This window comes from Paroedura picta, chromosome 3 (assembly GCF_049243985.1).
Source record: "Paroedura picta isolate Pp20150507F chromosome 3, Ppicta_v3.0, whole genome shotgun sequence".
Lineage (NCBI taxonomy): Eukaryota > Metazoa > Chordata > Lepidosauria > Squamata > Gekkonidae > Paroedura > Paroedura picta.
The window spans coordinates 85,306,756-85,327,519 of NC_135371.1; the positions used below are offsets into that span (position 1 = coordinate 85,306,756).

The 20,764-nt window shown below is 43.6% G+C and overlaps 1 long non-coding RNA gene across 1 annotated transcript in view; it reads left to right on the forward strand.

Moving 5' to 3' along the window:
• Positions 1-20,764, forward strand: part of LOC143832367 (uncharacterized) — a 97,896-nt gene that overhangs the window by 71,729 nt on the left and 5,403 nt on the right. The window contains exon 2 of the long non-coding RNA XR_013229218.1: positions 17,920-18,035. This is a non-coding gene — a long non-coding RNA (uncharacterized LOC143832367). The remainder of the gene's footprint in view (positions 1-17,919; positions 18,036-20,764) is intronic.

Consider the following 20,764-nt stretch of genomic DNA (forward strand, 5'->3'; position numbering starts at 1 on the left):
TGGTCTGCATTAACAAAACAGCCTGGCTGAAGATAGGTAGGATTTCTATGCCTTTCTCCCAAAGATCACTGGTAAAATAAATGTTTAATAAAATATAAATCCTAGATAGCAAAGATAACTGGGAACGATCAGTAAACTGATATCTTGCTTAATCCCATATTTAAATTGACTCAGCAATCACCTCTTGGATATGGATCCAAGACTTGAGCTATTTGGCACAGCTTAACAAGTCTTTTCTATGTTATTAGAGTTTTGACACAAGTTATCACTTTGGTTTTGACACACAGCTCCAATGCAGGCTAATAATTATATAGATTTTCTTTTTTAAAAACACAGTCAGAATTTATGGCTACAGGGTTAACATTTCCTTTCAGGCCTGCTCTTGGACAGTCCATTGAAAGCCTAAATAATAGAGTTCTAAGCACTGAGGTGAGAGCCTCTTGTGGCGCAGAATGGTAAGCAGCAGAAATGCTGTCTGAAGCGTCCATGAGGTTGGGAGTTCGATCCCAGCAGCAGGCTCAAGGTGGACTTAGCCTTCTATCCTTCTGAGGTCGGTAAAATGAGTACCCAGCTTGCTGGGGGGTAAATGGTAATGGAAGGCACTGGCAAGGCCACCCCGTATTGAGTCTGCCATGAAAACACCAGAGGGCATCACCCCAAGGGTCAGACATGACTCGGTGCTTGCACAGGGGATACCTTTACTTTTACCTACCTTTTAAGCACTGAGGTAGAAAACCAGTAATGATGCATCATACATTTGACACTTTGGCCAAATTATGAAAATGTAAACAACATGTGTTTAGCAATAAGGTTCCACATACATGTCTCTATCCTTCCTGAGATGTAAATTTAGGATTTAATTACCAGCAAATAAGCCTGTGTTATGTTAAGGATACAATTATCTTTCATAGTATTTACAAGGGTTTCCAGGAAGAATTTCTTTTGTGGGATGCTTATATTCTAGGGAAGGTAAAGATGGTGAGAGCTCAGCTGGAAACATTTGTGTTGATTATAGGCCACATTTTCTTTTCTTGTACATGATCCCATGGATCAGGGGTAGTCAACCTGTGGTCCTCCAGATGTTCATGAACTACAATTCCCATGATCCCCTGCCAGCAAATGCTGGCAGAGACTCTTGGGAATTGTAGTCCATATACATCTGGAGGACCACAGGTTGACTACCTCTGCCATAGATCACACAGGTAAAAACACAAGAAGCAATGTTGGATCAGGTCAATGGTCCATCTAGTTCAACACTCTTGTGTGACACAGGCCAAAACTCAGATGCCATCAGGAGGTGCTCGAGCAGGGCCAGAACTTCAGAAGCCCTCCCAGTGGTGCCCCCCCAAGGACCAAGAACACAGAGCATCATTACCACAAAAGTACTGTTCCATCTATACATTGTGGCTAATAGCCACTGGTGGACCTCTGCTCCATATGTTTATCCAATCCCCTTTCAAAGTTGTTTAGGTCTGTAGCTGTCGCCACTTCCTGCAGCAGTGAATTCCTTGCCTTAATTACTCTTTGGGTGAAGAAGTACTTCCTTTTATCTGTTCTTAGCCTACTGCTCATTAGTTTCATCAAATGTTCACAAGTTCTTGTATTGTGAGAAAGGGAGGAAAATACTTCTTTCTCTGTTGTCTCAGTCAATAGTTCCCAACCTCCAGTCCGGGAACCGGGACCGGTCCTTCGATCAATCAGTACCAGGCCGCTGCCTCGGGGGCTGCCCTGCCACTCTGCCGCCAGCTCACCTTTGGTGCTCTCCAGCGGCCGCCATGGCTGGGGCTTTCCTCCAGCATGGCACTGTGCAACTGCTACTAGCAGCACCCCCCAGTGGGTGGCGGGAAGTCAGGGGCATGTCGGGAAAGCAAGTGTAGCAAGGGGCTCAGGCGGCGGCGGCAACATCCCTTGGCAAAAGACTCCCCCCCCCTTCCAACTCTATGATTCTATGATTTTGTTGGTCTCTCAAGGCTATTTCAACAGAGGGGACAGAGGGAGAAATTAAACAAGGAATATGCTTAAACCTCCTCATAGACCTAGTGAAACTGAATAGGTTTAAGTAATATTCTTACTCCAGTGCCATTCATGGGCATCTTTAAGGAACTGTGGTTATGGTTACAATTGTTATTAAGCAATTTCAGAATGTGTGTAAGAAACCACACATGAGAGAGAGACTTCAGGAAGTTGAGCATCTGGAAACAATTGTTCTCTCTTGTTATGCAATCATGCTACACTGGTCTGGATTCTGAAGTCTAAAAGCCTCACAGCACGCCATTATATATTGTCATACCTTTTCTATAAGAGAACCTCACAAACCCACCTCACTTTCTTCAGGCTGTAGGCATAAAAGATCTGTGCACTAGCATGCACTAGAAGGTGGTGTGTGTGTGTGTGTGTGTGTGTGTGTGTGAGGGGGGGGGCAGTATGTTTCCCCTACCCTTCTTTTAACTGGTGACTACAGCCAGTTATTACTCATCTACACAGCCCATCACTTCCACCCTGGGCTGAAGGGGTCATAGCAAGCCTCGCCCAACCTAGGGAATAAAGAGGCTCAGAATTAATTGTTTAGTTTTACATTTCCCAAGTTTTTCTAATCTTATGTAGCAATTTTAGGCTTTCACTTTTTTGGCCTTTACTATAGCTGTCTGTCAGATGCTGACACACTTGTAACCATTGACCTTGTTCCAAAAAATTACAAGGGTGTGTATTCTACAGATGATCTCTTAATAACTATAAATGTTTCACGGTATTACAGTATGCAAGTGAGAATTCGCATAGTTATTTTCATTTCTTTACAAAAATGTATATGCTATTGTCGCCAACAGTTATTCACCTCATATTGTTGCTGCTGTTGATGGTGGTATGGCTGTCTTTAATTCTGTTTATATGCCCATTTCATACACTTTATATGTGTGTCTTGTATAAGGCGGAAAATGTATTTATTTTAACAAAAAAATTCATAACAAGGAAAAAGAAAGAAGTGAAAATGAAAGGCTAATTGGACATTAAAAGTTTTAACTCTCTCTCCCAAGTTACTTTTTCTGATAAAAAGAACAATCTAGGACAAGCTTCCTCAACCAGGGGTTCGTGAAACCCTGGGGTTTCTTGATGGCCATGGAAGGGTTTCCTGAATGAGTGGGAGATAATTAATTTTCTATATATTTTAAAAAATTGTTAAACATTTAACAGATGACATGACCATATAAGATCATGTTGCCCCCCTCCCCAATGGTTAATGATGGGCCTGGAGGAGGTGGAAAGGGGAGGGGCTCCAGGTGGGCATGTACACAGTTCTTCTTCTAACCATATTCTTCACCATCATGCCACTTTGGCATGCCACTCAAAGCCTGAAGAATGATTCAGGGGATTCTCAGTTAAAAAGTTGAGGAAAGCTGATCTATCTATCTATCTATCTATCTATCTATCTATCTATCTATCTATCTATCTATCTATCTATCTATTTATTTATTTATCATGCTTATATACCGCCCTCCCCAGAGGCTATTAATCTAGGAGATTAATAATGCAATCCTAAAAACACTTTCTGGGACTAAGTCCCCTTGAACAAACCTGAGTAGGCATCTGAGTAAAGTTGCTTAGGACTGTTTTCCAAGTTGATGAAATGGTTTTTTTTCACAGTAGGTCTCTAGTATGAAAACTATCTTGTCAAGCTGAGAACATAAAAGTCCTCTTTCTTTAATTACATAATGTCACTCACCAGCAAGTGTGTGATCTTATAGCTTTCCCAACATGCCAGACTTTTGTGTAATTGCAGTATAAATACAATTATTATTTTTAAAAATACAAGAAGTCTTCATAATAAAACGCCAATTCCACATCCATTATTTTTCATATCTATATAAAAAAATTCTCTCCATCATAAATACCACTGATTTGTCTGGTAGTTCTTTCATCATAAAATCCACAAACCATATTGTTTAAATTCTACAAAAATCTAGGACATGCAGAATAGCTCCATCCAGGGGGTATTATATATGGCAGGAAACATCGCAAAAAGTCTTGAAAAAAAAGATTTAAAAAAAATTCTGCATGTGATACCATTTTTGCCATGGAAAACCCACCATAGTATTTTTGACTATGTATTGTCCTCCCGTCTCATAGCAGCAAGTGTGATTTTTCTACGTTAGCATGTTTTTGGTCTCCTCCCCTGTTCACCAATGGGTGAACAGACAGCCCCTAGTCCCTCATTCACCAAATGGAACTTGAGGTGCCCCTTGTTTGGTACAGACCCTGCTATCTCTATTATAACATTAAACCAACAGAAATTTATTCATTCCCTCAGAGACATTTCAATCCACTGGTTAGGAGGAACAGCGTACTTGTGAGGGGGGAAGGTTTGTGGTGTTGGCATTCAAAAGGCTGTGTGATCCCACAGACATTTCTTGTTGAGGTCTCTGTGTCAATTAACTACAATTCCCATGAGGCCCTGCCAGCAGCATGTTCCAGAGTGGTGTTCAGGTGACATTGCAGCTGACCATGGCCTACAAATGAATGTCTAGCACAACAGAGGTAGTGCCTCCCCACTTAAGGATTTGCCATTGTAAGTCTTCCAAATACATGATCATATCCAGGCGAAAAAAGCAGTATCAGAGCATAGGCATAAATATGACTTTTCAAAAAATGGCAATTTAAAAGGGTCAGTGTGCTGACTTTGGTGAAAACGTATATATGCATAATAGCCTCAGATCTAAACTGATCCAGCCAGCCAGCCATTCATTCATTTCCTGCCACTCCCAGCACAGCTGAGAAATATCCTGCACATATTGGAAATATTTGCAGGTTTCTAAGTTATGCAAATAGAGCCTCCATGGGTCCACTTTTAGTATATGTAACTTAATTTTATGGTAAATATGTAGAGTACATATTCATTTTTCTTTCATGTACTACATAGTTCATATTGGTGTGTGAAGCTACTACCTTTATTGCTATTATTGTGACATCATCTGTCCCCTCCCATGAATCTCAGGATTTGGTGTGCTGGGTACAGTTAATTACCATATATACTCGCATATAAGCCAACCCGCATATAAGCCGAGGCACCTAATTTTACCACAAAATCTACGCAAACTTATTCATAGAATCATAGAATCATAGAGTTGGAAGGGGCCATACAGGCCATCTAGTCCAACCCCTTCTCAACGCAGGATTAGCCCTAAGCATCCTAAAGCATCCAAGAAAACTGTGTATCCAACCTTTGCTTGAAGACTGCCAGTGAGGGGGAGCTCACCACCTCCTTAGGCAGCCTATTCCACTGCTGAACTACTCTGACTGTGAAAAATTTTTTCCTGATATCTAGCCTATATCTTTGTACTTGAAGTTTAAACCCATTACTGCGTGTCCTCTCCTCTGCAGCCAACAGAAACAGCATCCTGCCCTCCTCCAAGTGACAACCTTTCAAATACTTAAAGAGGGCTATCATGTCCCCTCTCAACCTCCTTTTCTCCAGGCTGAACTTTCCCAAGTCCCTCAACCTATCTTCATAGGGCTTGGTCCCTTGGACGCAGATCATCTTCGTCGCTCTCCTCTGTACACTTTCAATTTTATCTATGTCCTTCTTGAAGTGAGGCCTCCAGAACTGCACACAGTACTCCAGGTGTGGTCTGACCAGTGCCATATACAATGGGACTATGACATCTTGTGATTTTGATGTGATGCCTCTGTTGATACAGCCCAAAATGGCATTTGCCTTTTTTACCGTTGCATCACACTGCCTGCTCATGTTTAGTTTACAATCCACAAGTACCCCAAGGTCTCGTTCACACACAGTGTTACCTAGAAGCGTATCCCCCATCCAGTAGGCATGCTTTTCATTTTTCTGACCCAGATGCAGAACTTTACACTTATCTTTATTAAATTGCATCTTGTTCTCATTTGCCTATTTTTCCATTGTGTTCAGATCTCGTTGAACTCTGTCTCTATCTTCCGGAGTATTTGCCAGTCCTCCCAATTTGGTGTCATCTGCAAACTTGATGAGTAGTCCCTCCACCCCCTCATCTAGATCATTAATAAATATGTTAAAAAGTACCGGGCTGAGCACTGAGCCCTGAGGTACCCCGCTACTCACCTCTCTCCAGTCTGATGAAACACCATTGACAACAACTCTTTGAGTGCGGTTCTCTAACCAATTCCCTATCCACCTAACTATCTGAAAATCCAGATTGCAGTCCTTCAACGTATCCATCAGAACATCATGGGGAACCTTATCAAAAGCTTTACTAAAATCCAAGTAAATGTCATCAACCGAATTTCCCTGATCCAGCAAACTTGTTACTTGGTCAAAAAAGGAAACTATGTTGGTCTGACAGGACCTGTTGGAGACAAATCAATGCTGACTTCCTTGGATCACCAAATTGTCCTCCAGATGTTTGCAGATCGCTCCCTTTAATATCTGCTCCATTATCTTCCCCACAACAGAGGTCAGACTCACTGGTCTGTAGTTTCCCAGGTCATCCTTCCTCCCTTTTTTGAAGATCGGAATAACGTTTGCTCTCTTCCAGTCCTCTGGGACATCTCCAGTCCTTAAAGAGGTTCCGAAGATGATGGACAAGGGCTGTGCAAGTTCTCTGGAAAGTTCTTTGAGCACTCTCGGGTGCATTTCATCCGGCCCAGGGGATTTGAACTCATCCAGTGCAGCTAAATGCCTCTCGACAACCTCTCGATCCATGTTAACCTGCCACCCAGACACTATCCTTTGGCTACGGCCATCTCTAGATGTGCCTAAACACTTTGACCTGTGGGGAAAAACAGATGTAAAATAGGCACTAAGCCTTTCTGCTTTCTCTGTATCTTCCGTTAGAGTTTGTCCATCCACACCCAACAGTGGGCCTATTGCCTCCTTTACTTTACATTTGCTCCTCACATAACTGAAAAATCTTTTCTTGTTACAATGGGCTTCCCTGGCCAATCTTAGCTCACTCTCAGCTTTGGCCTTTCTGATTATTGATCTACAGTGCCTAGTAACCTGTAGGTACTCTTCTTTAGAGCTCTGTCCTTCCCTCCATTTCCTGAACATTTTCCTTTTCTTTCTTAGTTCCTCTTGAAGTTCTCTGTTCATCCAAATAGGCTTCTTAGAGCTCCTGCAGTTTTTTCATCTTTCTGGGATAGTCATTGATTGAGCATGCAATAGCTCTTGTTTGAGTAGCACCCACCCTTCACATGCTCCCTTCCCTTCCAGCATTCTCGTCCATGGTATGACACTCATCATGTCTCTGAGTTTATTAAAGTTTGCCCTACGAAAATCCAACATCCACGTCTGGCTACAAGCTTCCTTGGCTCCCCATCTCAAAAGGAATTCTATGAGGACATGGTCACTTCCCCCTAGGGTCCCCACCTCCTTCACCTCATCCAACTCTTGCCTGTTGGTCAGTATTAAGTCCAGTATGGCTGAACCTCTTGTGGGTTCATCTACCATTTGATAAATGAAATTGTCAGCCAGGCAGGTCAGAAACTTGCATGACTGAGGACACTTCCAGAGTTTGTTTCCCAGCACACATCTGGGAAATTGAAGTCACCCATGATGACAAGGTCCTGCCGCTTGGATATTTTCTCAAGCTGCTCACAAAATGTAGCATCCACATCCTCTCGTTGGTCAGGCGGTCAGTAGCAGACACCAACCACCACACTGTTTGTTCTCCCCTCGCTTATTTTCACCCAGATGCTTTCCACTGTAGATATGCTCTCCTTCACTAGAATTTCCTGACAGGTAAGCCCTTTCCTCACATACAGTGCCACTCCTCCACTTCTTCAATCTATTCTGTTTCTGAACAGTTCATATCCATCCACCATTACATTCCAGTCATGAGAACCATTCCACCAAGTTTCCGTGATGCCTACTAGATCATACCTTTCCATCAGCATGAGAAGTTCCAGCTCTTCCTTTTTATTGCCCATGCTTCGGGCGTTAGTATAAAGACATCTGAATCCTTTTACTTTTGGTTCCCTATGAGCTGGCCTTGCCGGTTGGGCTGCCTCCGATCGTTTTCCTTCCATACACTCCCTATGTTGTTCATCTCCTTCCCCTAGTGGCTTTAGTTTAAAGCATTCCTGATGAATCTCCCCAGGTTCTGCCAAACACATTCTTCCCCAGTTTCGATAAGTGCAGTCCATCGGGTGCTAGTAGGCCTTCCTCAAGAAAGCCTATCCCATGGTCCCAGAAACCAAATCTCTCCTGCCGGCACCAACTACGCAGCCAGTGATTCACCTCCATTATCTTCCTCTCCCGACGCATTCCTCTTCTCTTGACAGGCAAGATTGAAGAGAATATCACTTGTGCCCCCATTTGCTTGAGCTTCCTCCCCAGATCTTGATAGTTTTTTTTAATAGGAGCGACGGTACTCAGGGACATGCCATTCGTTCCCACATGGACCATCACAAATGGGTAGCGATCCGTAGATTTGAGGAGTTTGGGCAGCCATTCTGAAATGTCTTTAATTTTCGCCCCTGGCAAGCAACACACCTCTTGGGTTAGGGGGTCGGGCCCAGCCACATGGCGATCCATTCCTCTTAGCAGGGAGTCTCCAATAACCAGTACTCTCCTTTTTTTTTTTTTCTCAACTCCATTTCCTTCTGTCCCCGTGGCCTCTTCCCTTTGTCTTAGACTTTGTTTTGGGACCTCTTCCCTTGTTGACCCTTGCACCTCCTCTGCAAGGGCCTGAAATCTATTCTGGAGCTCCAAAGGCCCCGAGAACTGTCTCGCTCTTCGTCATTGAGTCTTTTTCCAATCTGTCTGCAGAGGCTCCCTATTGTGGTCAATCTCCTTGTCCTCTTCAGGACTGGTTGTATTCTCTTTATTCCGAGTTGCACGGCTCTGGTCTATGAACTCCTTCCCTTTCTTACTTTGGGTCAGAGTAATAATTCTGTTTTCTAATCCCCTAATCTTTTCCTCCAAAAGTCTTACCAGCTTACACTTGGGGCCGCTGTAGTCCATCTTGTCTTCTGGGAGGAAGGCAATCATGTCACACTCACTGCAGATGATGGGATGAGTGTCAGGATTGTAGAATCTCTGTCATAAATTAGCTTGAGTTCCTCCATGTCAGTTATATTGCTTGATTGGACCTGGCGCCTGCTAGCCCAGGCCTTGTAGTTTGCTAGCTATAAAAATGAATAGTGTTGTTATGCTAACCTTATCTTGTTGTGGGCTCACGGGGTTGTTGTCACCTCCTCAAGGCTGTGAGAGTGAAATCCTGTTTATGTTACACATATGTCTTTTCTCTTCTGCCCCCTCCCTTGGGAACTGTCAAGTTTTGGGCGGGAGAAATGTATTGATAAGCTGGGGCAAATCTGGCCTCTGGTCAGATTTGACTTCTCAGTCGCTTACGTGTAGTGCTAATCAATAAACTCTTTTCTATTAAGAAGTTTGTTGTGAGTTTCCTGTACGTTTGACAATGAGTGTCCTGGAGGTCCATGTCTAGGCAGTGCAAGTACTAGGGAAATATAATCTACTGATAATATAATCTACTGATTATTGACTCTCATATAAGCCGAGGGTGGGAAATGCAGCAGTTGCTGGTAAATTTACATTAATTGAGGCACCAGTAGGTTCAATGTTTTTGAATATTTCAAAGAAAAACAGTAAACTACCTCTGTCAGTGCAAAAGAGGGCCAGCAAACCAGAACAAAACAACAGTACCCGAAGTTGGCAACCTCCTACAACAAGTAAAATGGCTACCAAACTGGGAGAATGGACTACTCTAACTACAGCTACAGTGCCCCCCCAGAACAAACACTGAACTAAAGAACTGTAAAAATCAACTTTTAAAAGAAACACAACCCCAAGAAGAAAAGGCAAACAATGCTGCCCCTCAGAAAAAAAAGAAGGAATAAACATTAGGAGAAACAGTAAATCCCAAAGCACCCCCAAAACACATTCCACCCCACCTACAAAAACCAAAAGAATAGTTTGGAAGATGAAGGCAAAAGGAAAAAAAAGATCAGAATCCCCCAGTCAAACTGTTGCTTTCCTGCAAGCAGCCAGAGCAAGCTTCAGCTTCGAAGAGGTTTGCAGAAGCATTGGCTGGCTGGGAGCAGGCTGTTATTTCAATTACTGTATATACCTGCATATAAGCCAAAGAGGACTTTTTCAGTGTGAATACTGTGCTGAAAAACTCGGCTTATACACAAGTATATACGGTAGATTATTTTATTTACGGTCATTGACCAGCATCAAAGTATGAATAAAACCACAGACATTTTTACAACATTTTAACATCCAGGACATACAGCATCAGAATATAAACGAAGCCACAACCATTATTACAGCATTTAGACAGCCAGATCACTCAGCATCAACAGTAACCAAGGATTTCCGAACTCTTTTGGCAATATAGCATAACTTCGCCCCCGTGTAAGACATAAAATTATCTTTATCTGCAAGCAAGATGTTAATTAGATGATCATCTGTAAGTCCAGAGAGCCTAGATAACAAGGGCAAAATTACACAGTTTCTGGCATCCTTATAAAAGTCACAATTAGGGTTGTGCGATTCGGCCGCTTTGGCAGCCGTTCCCTCCGGGCGCAGCCAGCGCCGTGCCGGGGGGGGGGGGGGACGGTGCCGGCAGTGGTGTGACAGCGGGCACAACCACACAGGCGCGGAATTCCATGCCTGCGTGGTTGCACCCGCTGTCACGCTGCTGCTGTCACTGCCCCCCCCCCATGGTGCGATGCTGGCTGCGCCCGGAGGGAACGGCTACTTCGGCGGCCGAATCGCACAAGCCTAGTCACAATGCAATATGGTGTGGGCAATTGACTCAATTGCACCTGAATTGCAAGAGCATAGTCGGTCCTCTAGAGCGGGGGTCGTCAACCCCCGGTCTGCCGCCCGGTACTGGGTTAAATGGGTTAAATATGGTGCTGTAGAAAATCCCTCCCAGGACTTTAGTAACCTATATGGGCTTGGGAAGAGGGCCATCTCATTTTGCAACTCGATATCCATAAGTCGTTGGTAAACCAGATGTTTTGCTTGCCTGTGCCCCATTTCTAATAGCTGATCAGGAGCTAAACCAATTTTAAGAAGTTTGTTAATTATTTCTGTTTACCAGGTGCGTTGTGGGTTAACTGATAAGAAAAAAGGAATAAGGTCTACAGGTTGAAGATTTATTTTCATCCAGTAATTAATTATTATTATCCATGCCCTGGTCTCTACTTTTATTAACTCTGCCTCCTGCCGGAGAACTACATTAGCTGTGTATCTTGGAACATTAAATAGGGCTCTTAGAAAACTTGCTTGAATATTCTCTAAGGGAGCAAAATTGGAATAAGGGCCTAACTGGGCACTATATATGAGTTGAGGTAGTGATTTAGCTGAAAACAGTTTAATTGCAGCAGGAATGAAGCCATCGGCCTTAGTTCGATGGAATCTTAAGATAGCTGCTGTAAGCTGGGTACAGTGTTGCTGTGAACCCCCAGTAGTCTGCAGACAAATTCCTTCTGGGACAATCCCTCACAATAGCCAGACATGCCAAATAAAATCACATTACTTCTTTTTACCATTTGTTATACTCTCTGTCTTCATTTGTCTCGTGGATCCATGAGCTTTCTAAATCCAATAGAAAAGAGATAAAGAGACTTCTGAATGCATCCCTTGTTATTTTTACTTCTCTGCCTGCCCCTATCACCTTCAAATGATAGCTGATAAACTTGTCAGGCTGAGAAGAGAAATATTCATTGGGATAAACTGACCTCTGATGAAATCCCAGTGACCCTTACCTGTTTCTTTGTTTCCTCTGTGTGACCAGGTCTCAAGTAATATTATCACCCTCATCCTACCCCTCTAGAAGGCTGAAGCTAGGGACCAAACAACTATTAATTAATGCTATCCCTCCCACCAGACTAGAGAAATCTCATGCCCAAACAAACACAGGATCTCCAAGCGCAGCTTTTGCCTTTTTTGCCATGCAACAAAGGAAGGAAGGAATAGGAAAGGAAGCATGGGAACTGGGGACCCCTTCCCATAGCAGCTCACAGAAACTGAAATCTGGGCTGATTCTTGACTTACTTTATTCCGTTGAGGATCCTGCTGAATTCAGATCAATTTGAACTCAGGTCTTCCTCTATACCCCACCCCATTATTAGGGAAGCTCAGAAGGGGAGGAGCCAAGTGCAGCAGGAGCCTCTTTCTTTTCTTAAATGGGGGCGGAGGGGAGTATCGGAGACAGCAGAGGAGGGGGGAATAAATGCTGAGAGAAGTTAGGGCTTCCCCTTTTAGGGAAACTAGGCAGCCTGGGGAAGCCTTTGAACTGACACCCTGGCCAATCAGGACTTTCATACAGCATTGCAGGCTTGAGGCAGCAAGTTAGTTTGGGACAAGCAGAGACCTGGACCTTTACTCATGCCAATTTTTCAAATATCAAGGGTTATAACCACTCCAGGATAGGTAGGGTCACTCTGGATCAATCCTGCTTGTTGCAGAGTGAAAATATAAATAGGCCAAAATAAAATGGAACTTGAATTCAGTGTAGAGGACAGGGACTAAATCGACCTGGGATTGGAATAAAAGCTCCATGCAGATTCAGCCCTGGTTTAAAGGAGAATTAAAATTTGGAACAACATACTTGGGGGAGGGGTGTTTCAGGTGGCTGGTTGACTCTCTCTCTCTCTCTCTCTCTCTCTCTCTCTCTCTCTCTCTCTCTCTCTCTCTCAGTATTAAATATTAAAATATTTAATATGTAATATCAAAATAGAAGAAATACCCTGCTTTGCAAGAACAGCTCTTAAGAGAATGGTAGCTAGCTGAGAGTCACCCAGCTGGCTGCATGTGGAGGATTGGGGAATCAAATCTGGTTCTCCAGATTAGAGGCCACTTCTCTTAACCATTATACCACAGAATATACTTATTTTATCTACTATATTAATATTATAATCATAATTTGATTCATAACGACAAATACCTCTAAAATTCACATTTGAATTAGCCCTGTAGATTTAAGTTTGCTTTATTCAAGTATGAGGGAATTCAAATTAATTTAAATGTCTTGCCATACTTCTGAATTATACATAAAGATGCATCACTCAGGAAATGAACTTTAAAAATTCAAAAAAGTATTTCTGCATATGAAGAAAGGCTACCAGAATTAAAGGTTTCAACCAGCTATATCAACCAGGCTAAACTTTGCATGTCTCTTTTCAAAAAATTGAACCAGATATGCTAAAGTGAATTAGGATATGTTGTATCTAAAAAGGCTGATGTACATCTAAATTTATGTAGTGGAATTAATTTGCTTCCTTTTACTGATGTTGTTTGCAGCTGAAAATGGGTGTTTCCAGGGTAACATTGGTAGCCCCAAGACATGTACACACATTCTAACTTTGGCCACAGGGATGTTTGGATCATTTGGGTCTTACAAATGATGGGAGCAGTGTCTGTCTCCCTGCTCATTAAGAGCATTTGTTTTATCCTCATGTATTTATGGAGAATGATGTAACTTTAAAAGGCTTGATGAAATGTGTCGATATCACATGTAGGTATTATCACCCTATTAATGTGTGTTGTCAAAACTATGGAAGTGGCTTGGTAGCAATATCTTCTAGCCTACTGAAGTTATATCTTATGCTGTAATCTTAAATAGAGTTCTATCCTTCTAACACCATTGAACTCAGTACTCTTAGAAGGGTAAAGCTCTCCTTAGGATTTTACTGTGTGAGTCCCAAAAGAGGAAAAAGCCTACCAGGACATTCTTATATATGTTACACATATATATCACACACACTGAAATCCTAAACAGAGTTTTGAGGTCAGATATACCTGCATTTGGTCTCCTGTAAGTGATAGCCTTCTAAATGTATTGAAATCAATGTTCTTAGAAGGGTGTAACTCTTCAAGGGACATCTTTTTCAGGGCATCTTTCAGAAGCCTGAAAGAGACTCCATGTTTTGCCTCAATTCTATAGCTGACTGATTCCTAACATGGCTCTCATGGGTGCCATGGTGTCCACAAATGGGTGTACTGGCCTCTTCCATGGTGCAGCCAGTGGTTGGACAGCCAATCAGAGGCTTACAGGCACCAATGATTGGCCCATAACCCTTAAAACCAAACTCCTCCCACGACCCCTTACCCCTTTTATTTAGACACTCATGGTTACAGATTCCATTGGTTCAGCAGTCTTGAATAGAACCACTGAATTAGCCCAACAAAACTAGTGTTGGTCAGTCTGAACCACTCTCTTCATTTGCCTATATTCATTGTCAAACTACCCCTGTCCAACCCATAGGAAGAGGAAAAGAAGGACCTTGAGTCTCTGACATAAAGGATATGCAAAATATTCAATAGCACCATAAAATTCCACACCACTATCTGGTTTTGCTTTTGGCTCTTTCCCCATTTTTCGACCCCAGCTTGGATTGATTCTGGTCCCCACACCACTTGCTGTGAACTCTGTCTTCCTTGTCTCTCAGCCGCCCAGACCAAACTCTGGACTCTGGCTAGCCCTCTGTCTCAACATAACCACCTGGATGAGTATGAGCGGCCCAGCAGGGTAGAACTCCTATGAAGCTCCACTGGTGGTCCAATTGGCCATACGACCTGGGGAGATCAAGCATTAACTGGAGGGGGAGGTCATCACCCAACCCAAAGTGGATTGTGAAACGAAAGCATAATCAATAACACTTCACCCATGAACAGAAAGGACAGTATATTCTCCCTAGTCATCCAATCCCTCATAGTTACTAAGAATAATCAGACCATGCTTCCAAGAAAGTTGGGCTTTCCAAACTCCCACTAAGTTAACCTCATTACCTTTAGACTGCTGCTTAAAGATTGATACATTGACTTCTACCTTTTAAAGTTTAGACCCTTACAGATCTTCATAAACTGACCCTAATCTAGCATTAAAGTCTCCACACAGTAACAGGGCAACCCCAGGGTGAGTAGGTCAGATTATCCAGAAAGGCATCCAGTCAGTGCCAACTGGCACAAGAAGGCCCATGAGTAGAAGCTGGTGGTTACAATAAGCAGTGACAAACTGGAAACTTGAGGGAGGATTGCCAGAGTCATAAGTGGGTGTCTGCAAAATGGAGACAGAGATCAGTTCACCTGAAGAAAAGGGCTGCTTTGAAAGATTAACTCAATAGCGTTATTGAAGTCCCTTCCCTTCCCAAACCTTGGCCTCTACTGAAATTTTCCAGATATTTCCGAACCTAGAGCTGGCAACCCTAGTCTACCTCCAGTGGAATCTTTGCTAGTAGGGAGGGAAAATGTTGAAAATCTTAGGCAAAAGAAAAAAAATCATTTATAGCCCACGTTCCTTGCAACAAGAGACAAGAGTTTCTTTGAACTGACAGAGCTCAGGGAGTTCACCTTTATAACCCCATCCTGCTCTGTTTCATGAAAGAAAATTAAACAATAAAATTTTTAGCAATACAGTCCAAAGTAGAGTTACTCAAGTCTAAATCCATTGGTTCCGGTTGGCTTTGAATGGAGTATCAAAAGAAAAAAGGAAATCACAATGCACAATGATGTAGTAGTCTTCTCTATATTTATAAGTGAAAAGGGTTATTACATAAAGTCTAAATGGTCAAACATAAAGAGTCAACCAAAACGGGATCCTAGGTTAAGCAACCCGCTTTCTGTTCTATCTGAGAAACCACTGATGAAGATAGAACAGAAAGCGGGTTGCTTAACCTAGGATCCCGTTTTGGTTGACTCTTTATATTTGACCAGTTTCACTAGGTCTATGAGGAGGTTTAAGCATATTCCTTGTTTAATTCCTCCCTCTGTCCCCTCTGTTGAAATAGCCTTGAGAGACCAATAAAATCATAGAATCATAGAATCATAGAGTTGGAAGGGGCCACACAGGCCATCTAGTCCAACCCCCTGCTCAACGCAGGATCAGCCCAAAGCATCCTAAAGCATGCAAGAATTATATAAAGAATTATTATAAATATATAGAGTAGACTACTACATCATTGTGCCTCGTGATTTCCTTTTTTCTTCTGAGTCTACATTGAGAAATCCATGGTTCTATACTTGAATTGAGTGTCAACAGGAATACGCTGTTCATTATTTACGAGTAACTTTAGCAGTTAAGTACTACATCTGGATCCGCAGTCTCTTGACATTCATCTTGATTTTCCCCTACAATACTATGAGACTTGGGCAATACTAAACCACACAGAAAATTGCTACATCGTGTTATGAGCAAGCATGGGTTGTCTTGTGGCATAGTGACTCTGTTCCGGTTTTGTGTATCCAGTCTGCTGATTCCTCTGTTTTTCCCAGCTGAGAGGTGCTTTGCAACTCTACCACAAATGTTTGAGGAGCAGCATAGACACAATACTTGGTATTTGGGGAAAGGAAATGTGGAGTATCTTAAATCTTGCTGTTTCATAAGTGTGATGGAAGTCTCCAAAGAATTTCAAAATGAATAAGAAACATCTGATATGATGTATAACAATTTCTTTGCATCCTACATGAGCTGTGTGGCAGAACTGCATACTCACCCAATTACACTCCCCCACTTTAGTAAATTAAATTAGTCATTGCACGTAAAAGTATACTGAATAAGCAAATGTGTGCTCTTACTTCCCATGTCTGTACTGGAGACATGAGCTAAATCCCTGTTCATGTTCCTTCCAATTTTTTTTTTGAATGCAGCTGTGCATACATTGGTACTGATCTAAAAGCATTCCCAGTTTCTCACCAATTTTAATCATTTAGGAGGTTTTTGTTGTTGTTTTTTAACCTAGAGAATTCCCTGGTAGAGCCATGCTGCAGAAACCAGCACTGAGGAAAATTAAGGCCTTCTGCAGCTCTTAGCTATAATTAATGCCACATTGGAGTAGAGTCCTGCTAGCTGGGGAGGGGGTACATTGGCACAAGAAACCCAGATGATCTCAGTAAGTCATGCTAAGGGTGAAATTATTAGGCTGCCTTTCTTGAAAGGACTCCTAAAACTCAGAAACAACCACTGGGCCAAAATATAATAATAATAATAATAATAATAATAATAATAATAATAATAATAACAACAACAACAACAACAATAACAACAACAATAACAACAACAATAATAATAATAAAGGCTGTCCTGCTCCTATGGCTAGAAGGAGCAAACAAACATTGAAGAACCTCAGATTGTAAAAGAGGGGGAAGGAGGAGGCATTACTTGTGACTTAAGGTTTCCAGCTGCAACCAGTCCAAAGCATACTAATCATTATCTCCGTGGGACTTACTTCTGGGTAAATATGGATTGAGCAACAAGGCTTGAAGCCTGCAATCTGACACCAAGTGCCTGCGTCAGCTAAAGGGTTTGGAATTAATTTATTTGGGGAGGAAAAAGGAAAACCCAGATATAATTGAGGAAAGGCAAAGAGTGGAAAGCGGGGGTGGGGGGATAAGACTCTCTATTTGTTGTGGTTCTGCAAGCTTTCAGACCTCTATTATACAAGCTCTTCTTCTAGCATGTCTTGCTCTAAATTCATTAAACAAGCAAAGTAAAAGGTGGAAAGACTCGTTCTTGACTGTTAAAAAATGTTCTCAACTCTTTAGACTGAATAGAGGTTCTAAATAATTTTTGCTGTTCATTTGTTCACTAAACAGTAACAATGAAGGAGTCTTCCATTTGGCCATTATCCAGATATTCTGAAAGTGCAAAGAAACCACAGACTGGTCTTAACTAGATATTGGCTAGGGGCAAAACTTGGACAAGGAAATGTCATCAGGAGATCAGATTTCCGTACTATTCTCCATGGTTACACAGTTCCCACTACAAACACAGCATCATGTGGCGAGATGTTACCACACGAGATGTTAACCAACGCATTTCACACAGTTGAATGGTCATCCTATGATCCAATGGCTCAGTCAGAGTAAATACATCTATTTGATTTCCTGTCGTGCAATACAGAACAAGGGGGCATTCCATAAAGGACATTGAACATGGAGATTTTTTTTCTGTTGCAAAACAGATGTTGCACAGCTGGCTGCTGGGGACAGAAGGAAGCGGCAGGGAGGCAGTAAGCGTACTCTGCAAACAGCTCCCCATAGTCCAAAGAAGATAATATTGATACGAGTTTGCTGGCTGGTGAGTGAAAATGAGTCTATAACTATGGTTCTGCCTTAAGCAGAGAAGGCATCAGAGTGTGTGTAGAAAACAGAAGGTATGAAATCAAATATAGTAGACCCTTGCCATTTGTGGGGATGCATTCCCAGGACCTCCACATGGTGAACTCTGTCAATACTGGGAGGCAGGGAACTGCTACAGTATTTAACAGTGTATGTCATGATTATTATAATGGCCCAGTGGGAGTAAAAAGAGGCTTGATGGATGATGGACTGCTAATAAGTGAAATAGCAAGTCATGAATCTACAAAGGGACAGTTTTCTGTAGACAGAGAGTTGGCTGAAGGTAAAGCACGTATTGGTACAAAGTCTCTTTCTCTAGGGATGCCAGTGTGGCACCTGGGGGTCCCCTGGAATTACACTAATCTCCAAACTACAGAAATCAGTTCCTCTGGAGAAAATGGATGCTTTGGAGCAGTGATCCCCAACCCCCGGTACGGAGACTGGTACCGGTTCGTAGATCAATTGGTACCGGGCTGCGGCTCTGTCTAAGAAGTTAGGTGCTTCAGCCCACCAACGTTGACCCAACTTTGCAGAAGTCCAGGTCACAAAGCTCCCCTTCTCCATTCCCACTCTGACTAGGACTCCCTCATCTCATGTCCAGGAGTGCCTTATTCCCAGGGCAAGCCCACACAACTCTGCGGCAATGAGATTCCTGCCCGCTGCCTTCAGCGACCATGGCAAAAAGAAACAGAGGCCAGCTTGCTCCCCTATCCTTCTTGTCCGTTTGCCCAATCAGAGGAGCCGTAGCAGCCGTCAGCTAAGCCCGCCCCTCCAGCGTCATCCAATGACGGGTCCTCTAGTAGACTACTCCCCCCGGGCCTCAGTAAAATTGTCAAGCATTGACCGGTCCCCGGTGATAAAAAGGTTGGGGACCACTGCTTTGGAGGATGGATTCTATGGCATTGTACCTCACTGAGGTCCATGTCACCCCTGGCTCCACTCCAAAAATCCCTAGGAGTTTTCCAACCTGAAATTAGCAATCCTACCCGCCCCCACTAGTGGCCATGAGTACCTGGGCAACCCTACCTGAAGCTGTGGTGTGGGCTAGTAGATCTCCTGCCCCGTAACACTTGCCTCCATTTATGGTCTGTGTGAAGATCTGTAGAGAATGCAAATATGATAAAGACACCGTAAGTATGAATTCCTAAGCAGTGATATCCTTCTAAACCCATTGATTTCAATCAATTTAGAAGGCTGTTTGTTTATTTGATTTTTAACCCACCACTCCCACACAGTGGCTCGTGGTGGGTAACAGCATATAGTCTCCACAATAAAACCCATTAAAATTATAACATAAATTAAACCCACCCATAGTGGCGATAATTAACCTACTCCCTGCTTCACAGGCTTCGATCCAGTGCCTCAAGGGACACTCCTGGTGTTGGTTGACGACCTGGCTGCTTCAGAGAGGGGCCCAGAGCTTATTGCCCTAACCTCAATCAAAAACTTGGTTGAAGAGCTCCATTTTACATGCCCTGAGGAACTAGGAAAGTTCTGTCAGGGCCCTCATCTCTCCCAGAAGCTTATTCCACCAAGTCGAGGCCAGGACCAAAAGGCCCTGGCCCTAGTTGAAGCCAAGGAAACCTCCCTTGGGCCTGGGATCTCAAACAGATTTGTACCTGCAAAGTGCCTTGAGGGGGGCATAAGGAGATATAGACGGTCCCACAGATATGTGGGGCCCAGACTATCGATAGCCTTAAAGGTTAACACCAAAACTTTGAGCCTGATCTGGACTGCAACAGGAAGCCAATGCAGCTGCCTCAGCACAGGGAGGATATGGCCCTCCAAGATGTTCCTGTAAGGACCCTCACAGCCACATTCTGTACCAGTTGCAATTTCACATTTATAGTTGCAGAAGTCCAATCTGGAGGCGATCATTGCATGGATCACTGTAGCCAAGCAATCTGAGGACAAATAGGGTGCTCGTAGTCATGCTTGGTGGAGATGGAAAAACACTGAGCGGGCTACTCCAGTGACCTGAGCACTGACAACTATTGACAATGAGGCATCCAGAGTCACTCCCAGATTCCTAATTGCAGGTGAGATGGCAGGGCAGGTAGGCATGCTTCCACGTATGGTAATGCCTTCTATACTTTCTCATCTACAGCAGTGGTCCCCAACCTGCGGGCCGCGGCCCGGCGCCGGGCCGCAAAGGCCATGGCGCCGGGCCGCGGCTCCCTCTCCCCACCCCCCCCACCCCCGCAGTAAAAAACTTCCCAGGCCGCAAGACTGCGGCCCGGGAAGCTACTTACTGCGGGAGGGCGGGGAGAAGGAATCAAGGCCGGGCCGCGCCCTCTCGGCCCGATCCACGGGCGCGGCCCGCGGGTGTGGCCCGATCCGCGGGCGCGGCCGGGCGCGGCTCGCGGGTGCGGCCGGCGCGGCCCGAAGCGTGGGCGTGGCCCGCGCGGCCGCGGTCCCTGCGGGCGCGGCCCAATGCCCTGCCGGTCCCCAGCCTAAAAAAGGTTGGGGACCACTGATCTACAGGATGAGAAAAAATACCACTTTTGTTGAAATGGGGTAAGCTGATGTATTTCAACAAAGCAGATTAGTGATGTCAATTTGACTCAACATTATTATAGATATTCATTGGAAACCTTAGAAGAAGAGAAAAAAAGTTGGTTCTTATTTGCCGTTCTCTACCCAAAGGAGTCTCAAAGCAGCTTACAGTCGCCTTCCCTCTCCTCTCCC